General features: G+C 43.2%; 1 non-coding gene across 1 annotated transcript; it reads left to right on the top strand.

Moving 5' to 3' along the window:
* Positions 1-448: 448 nt before the first annotated feature.
* TRNAF-GAA (transfer RNA phenylalanine (anticodon GAA)) lies at positions 449-521 on the top strand. The gene has a single exon. It is a non-coding gene; the product is annotated as a tRNA-Phe (tRNA).
* The last annotated feature ends 5,827 nt before the right edge of the window (positions 522-6,348 follow it).

Here is a 6,348-nt window from a genome sequence, read left to right as displayed (position 1 = left end):
TATGCATCTCTACTCAGAAGTAAGTTGCATTCGAGTCAATGGGGCTTACTCCCAGGTAAGTGTGGACAGGATTGGGCTGCCTGTAACTGGAAGGGGCTGGGGTTTCCTGGGGGTGATCAGCCACCCCTTGCAAGGCAACACGACTTGCCTTTAGTGTGTTCAGGAGCCAGCAATGCAAAGCCATCAGTGCCACTCCGGGCTGTGCTCGTGGGGCGCGTGCAGAGCCGGCGCTGCTTGCAGGGAAAGTGTCTGCGCGTGCCAGGTTCTGGCCAATGGCGTGGAATGAACGTGCAACGCGCGGGTAGCTGAACAGCTGAGACGCCGTCCCAGGCACGGTGGAGGCCGAAGGAGATCAGGGGCTTTGGCGACACCAGGGCTGCAAAAACAACCAAACATTTTAAGGCAAGACTGATGTTTGCAGCCGGCCCGCGGAGCTCCGACACCAGCCGCCGAAATAGCTCAGTTGGGAGAGCGTTAGACTGAAGATCTAAAGGTCCCTGGTTCGATCCCGGGTTTCGGCAAGTTGCTTTTTGCTCCCTCCGCAACTTCTGTTTTTCCGTGTAGGCATCATTGTGCTTTCTTCCATAGCCCATCATAACTGATCTCAAATGCCTTCTTTGCAAGACCGTGTTCCCCACATTATAAATACTGTTAATAATAATAATAAATAATATTGAATGCAGCCTGAGTTTTTGCTGATTATACCTGCTGGTGACTTAGAGAGAGCCAGCCTTTTTCAACCACTGTGCCACACTGTGCCACTGTGGCACACTGGTGTGCCATGGATGGTCTGCAGGTGTGCCATGAGAGTTTGGGGTAGGGTCATTTAGTAGTAGGACCATTGGGGGACGTGAGCCCCCCACCAACAGCAAGCTGTGCCTTGTCAAAAACTGATGGTGTTCCTTGACAATTTTAGTGCCTTGTCAGGCTACAATCCTAGCCACACTTTCCTGGGAGTAAGCCCCATTGACCATAATGGGACTTACTTCTGAGTAGACAGGCATAGGAGTGGGCTCTCAGTGGGCTGTGAAATGAGAAAGGTTGAAATCACTGAGCTAGACCATCTTATTACTCACTTAGCTACCCACAGGATGTGCTATTAAAAAAAAAAAAAAAAAAAGAAGGCATGTATCCAATGCACTCATACCCTCCAGCTTTTCACAGTTGCCCAGGAAATAATGGACACTATATAACCTTATTTATTTTCCCACCAATAGGCATTGCCTGAGTACTGTCCATAGTGCCTCCCCCCCCCCCCCCCCACTCTTACACTTGGCCTCTGCCTGCTGCAGACTGCATTTGTTTGCTCTGCTGCAGCCTGTCCTGCAGGAGCTTCTGAAGCATCAGTAAACAGACCAGACCAAGTTCTGGTTTGTTCAAACTGATAATGTTGGATCTTGCCCTGGATCTCATTTATTACAAAGCAACTGCAACTCAAACATATTTAACATTCACTGTTGCAGAAGGTTATGGAATGACCAATTGCAAATAGTTTAATTGTCATTTTTTGTCCACATGCAGGGATTAATGAAAATTAATGGGAGAGAATGGCCATAGAAATGCATTTGACCAGTGTTTCCTAAACTGTGCATCAGGACCCACCAGTGGGTCACAAGATGATTTTTGGTGGGTCATGAAAAAGATTTTTTTAAAAAGTTGCAAGCAACGTTGCTCAGTCGCAGAAGAAAATTACAACTGTGGGAAATACGAATGGTGTAATTGTTCTCGTGGATGACAGAATGCTAACCTGTGGTATGACGTTGATATCCCAATTTAAAATGTCACATTTTCCAATTTTCTGTAGTAATTGGCATGCTCTAGAAAAGATCATGTGTGAACTCAATTTCAACTTTTTGTCTGGCCTGGAAGTCCTAACTACACATCTTGCTTTCCAGTTCAGCCTTCTGTATACCCTGGAATGACTGTAAAAAGATTTGGGGGCATAATTCTTCAACTCCATTTCTAGAGCCTAGCAAATGTCTACCCTCATGCTATATGTAAGGTCTCTAACAGCCTTGGGATCACAAGACCCTGAGTATTATTAATAATATATTAGTTCTGATTATTAATAATAAATAAAAATATTATTTCTTTCGAGTTATCCTTTTTGGTCTAGTAAAGCTATGTGGGTCACAATAGATTGCCATTTTAAAAAGTGGGGCCCAGTGCTAAAAAGTTTAGGAAGTACTGCGTTAAACCAATGGCTGCTTATTGTCTCTAATTTGCTTTATTTTACTCCCATGTGCATGTATTTAGTAGATGCATTTGCCATCTGCTTACAATGGTTGCCATCTAGGAGAGGTTGTTCTGTGAGAGGAACTTCTGTGCACATTGGCACACACTAGGAGTCTTTGAAAGGCACATGAACATCTCTCCAAAAGACAAAATAAGGACAGTGTTTCAGAAGGTAGGGAGCAATCCTAATCACTAGTGACTGTCAGAGTTTTTGGGCACAGCCTCATCACAGTCATGTTGATCCAAGTCATGGCTTCTCAAGATTTTTACATGCTCCAAATCTGCCTCCCAGTTCCATCTTGTAGCATACCTTCCCAGTGCCCCACTGCAAGTCTGTTTCCTCCATTCATAAATGTGGCAGGACCTCAATAATGCAAAAAAAGTAAAATAAAATAAAATTATTATGCTGAGTTATAATCATGTTCTTCAGTGGTAGCCTGGTTTTCTTTTCCTTTGGGATTGTTTGCACCCATGGATCAACACAATTAGAAAGGAGATAACAAGAGACTGACCTTGGAAAATATCCATGATTAATATCTGGAAATAATTTTCTGCTTGATCAAATTTGCTGGTTATCTTGGGTCTCTTCTACAGTTTTTTCATGGATTTTCTGCCTAATATGATATGGTTATTCCAGAGTCTCAACTCCATAAAACATGTCGCAAAAATACCCCACTTCATAGCATTACCACTACCCATGTGTTCATATAATCAAATGATAGAATTTACTTTTTTTAATTGAGTTTTTTGATTCTTTTGATTCATTTTCTTAAAAATGTTGTATCCCACAACTTTCACTGGATGTTAGGGAGATGCTCAAGACTGCTAAAAGTGCAAAGTTTAAAGACAAAAATACAACCCCTCCCACTTAAAGATAATCGATAATACCTTTCCATTGCTGCACCTACAGTCTCTTTTTCCTTTATGTGGTACATTTTTTCCCTTTCTGCTTTGTATTCATAAAATGAAGTCTGTAGGGATCTGCCTTTCCCTCATTCAGAGTCTCAATGAATGCCATGCTACATCCAAGTCAAGCGTTCTATGATACGGTGATCACATGAATCTACCCTTCAAGGAAGGCTTGGAATTTACAGCAAAAAGCATGTTCCATCAGGCTGTCATTATTAATAGGCAGACAGGCTGCCATTGTTGTGCCAAAATGTGTCAATGAACTTGGATGACTTACAGATCATGTTGTGCCTATGATTCCTAACTGCACTTCACTGTTAGATGTGGTTTGGAATACTGATAACAAGCACCCTTGGGGGCATGGGATCATTTCATGTAAGGCTTGATCTTGTACAGGCACATACTTGCTGCTATGAATGTACTGTGTGACTTGGCAGTATGACCCCTCGTTCAAGGACATAGGACAAATAACCAAGTCAATGCAAACAACTACAACTGGAAAGCTTCTCCTCTGATTCAGGGCCAAATGTAATGTTACACCCATAAGAGGCTTAAAATTGGGTGTCTCTTCTATTACAAATCCACTGTAGGATCAACAAAGGACAAGGGGATCAGGAGCTGCAGAAGCTGCCCAGAGCCTGTGATGTTATCCTTAGCAAGGCTATCCCCATCTCTGTCTGCTTCTCTCCATGCCCCCAGCCTCAAGCACTTCCACAGTGATTTGTTTGTATAAAAAGCCATGTATGCGCACCCATGATGTAGTATTTTTATATCTTATTTTAATTAAGAAGGAACTTTAAGGTTGAAATTGACAATTGCTTTCCTTGTAGAGGAAATTGATGGAGAGGAAATGGATTCTCCTAAAGATACAGACTGAACAGCTCTTGGTCTCACCATCCCCACTTGACTCCAGCTATGAATCTGACCATTCTTATCTCTCAGGGATCTAATGTTCCCTAGCATTGGGGAGATAGGAGAGAAGAATAATCAGACTCATAGCAAAATCACCATGGCTCTATCATGTTTTCCTGGTTTTTTGGAGGGTTTCTTACCTAGAGGGCAGACCAACAGAAAAGGCCATGCTATTTTTGTGTTCAGAGTGAAAGAAAATTTTTAACAGTCCAATCCTAACCAACTTTCCAGCACTGAAAAATCACTGCATTCTGTGATGGGGTTGGGGGGCAGTCACAGTGTGCTCCTCAAGGTAAGGAAACATTTGTTGCTTGCCTTGGGGGCTGTCTTGGGGCTGCATCGGTGCTAGAAAGTTGATTAGGATTGAGTTGTAAATCTTTTCCAGAAAGAAAAGAACTTGCTTAAGATCTTACATCTTCTTGGCTAGTCCTGATAATGGAATTGCCAGGAATGTGCTTTTGATTTTCAAATGTATAGGTTCCAGCAGTTCTCCCTTAGTAGCAGGGAGATGAATGCCACATAGCCCTATAGGCAAATAGCAGAAGTACCAGATCAAAATCCCCAAGCTACTCCCCCTTCATGGTTTTTCACTACACTTTGTGTCTGCATGAAAAACAAAAGCATGCCTTTGGTCCAAAGGCCCTCTAGCTTTCCTACCAGCTTTGGTTTGGTGTCTTGAGACTGTGGTTGGCAAAGGAAGTGCTTGGTCTTCAGTGGTGTGATTCGAGCATCAAAGCAGGACTAAAGAGTGAACTTAGGTCTATACACAAAATCTTCATTATGGGACCTCAGAACTGTGTTAATGTTTTGTTTTGATGTTCTATGTTTCTTTCTACCACTTACATCTATTAAACATTTTCTTTATCTTTCATCTTTTGGTTTAGTACAGTTGGATGAAAGCCTTCGTGTGTTTATTAAGTGGGCACCTGAAATAAACTCATTGGTTTGGGGGTTTGGAATCTTTGAGATGGTCAACTTTATTTGAATTCTTCTGGCAGATCTCAAAGGGCTCTGGACAAAAGTACTATGGGTCCCCAGGAAATGGAGGCAACACTAGTAAAAGCCTAAGTGATAACTGAGGGCCCTTTCCCTTAACAGAAAATCCCAGTGTCTGAGTGACTGGCTAGGATGAGTCAGCTTATTCCTCTCTCAGTGCAGGTAAAAAGATCATTCTGGAGATACTGAAGATACTGGAGAATCCAGTCTGGCCTATGTAAAACAGAAGGCCAAATAGGAAAAAATCCACATGCTGTTGAATTTGGCATCCACATATCCCATTGATCAACTTTAGCAGAGAGGAGGTACAGAGGGCTGGTCTGGAATTTCCTGCTCTTGAATCAGAGCCGTGCAGACTGGACCAATTAGAAGGGACTGGACCAAGGGACTGTCTCTTTTGACTCTGGACTCTATCTCTGCACTGAAAAAAAATTACCTGCCCATTGCTGATGGGCCCTTTAGCTTCCCTGGAGGCAAACAAGGAAATTGAGTATAAGGGCCTAATCCTATCCAACATTCCATTGCTAATGCAGCTGTGCTAACAGGGCATGTACTGCATCCTGGGGGGGGGGGCATACCCACAGAGGCCTCAACAAGGTAAGGGAACATTTTTTTCCCTTACCTTGGGGGTGTGTTGTGGCTGTATTGGTGCTGGAAAGTTGGATAGGATTGGACCCTTACTGAGTACCTTTATAGGAAGTGCTCTTATTTAGAGAAGTCGCATCTGGTTTTCATTGTTTTCATCTGTCCCTTACTCCAATTATATCTTCCTTTCCTAACTGCAAGTGCCTGTTTTTACTATCAACCTTTCCCCTTTTTTGTTGGTACCTTTTCTTAACAAGTGTCTGTCATATTACAAGTCACTTGCCCAGTCTTTCTATCCAAGGCAAAAACTGTTTCCTATGACCTCGCAGGGCAAGGGGATGGACCTTGGAGCTGGAAAGGGTCAAGCCATCTGGTTTCCCAGATCACTCCCATAGCAACTGGCTTCTGAGTGAACCCTAGTCTTTTGAGGGTACCCATTCAGGAAGTGGCATGAGGAAAGGCGGCACCCCAGCCTTTACTTGAGATTTGGAGTAAAGTCTAAATACTCTAGATTTGGATTTTGACAACACAAACCTCCCTTGCTGGTGGCAGTAAATCTAATTAGGATTTGGTGTTGCTTCACACACGCTCATGGGCCAAGAGGCAGCCCAGCGCACCGCAGACTGACCAAAGATCACTTGGAATGAGTGAAATCAATGAGATGTTGTTGTCACTAGCCTTGGGAAACAGCAGGGTCAGTTGATTGGAGCC

The sequence above is a fragment of the Tiliqua scincoides genome, chromosome 3 (genome assembly GCF_035046505.1).
Source record: "Tiliqua scincoides isolate rTilSci1 chromosome 3, rTilSci1.hap2, whole genome shotgun sequence".
Classification (NCBI taxonomy): domain Eukaryota; kingdom Metazoa; phylum Chordata; class Lepidosauria; order Squamata; family Scincidae; genus Tiliqua; species Tiliqua scincoides.
This window is presented reverse-complemented; position numbering and strand designations above follow the sequence as displayed.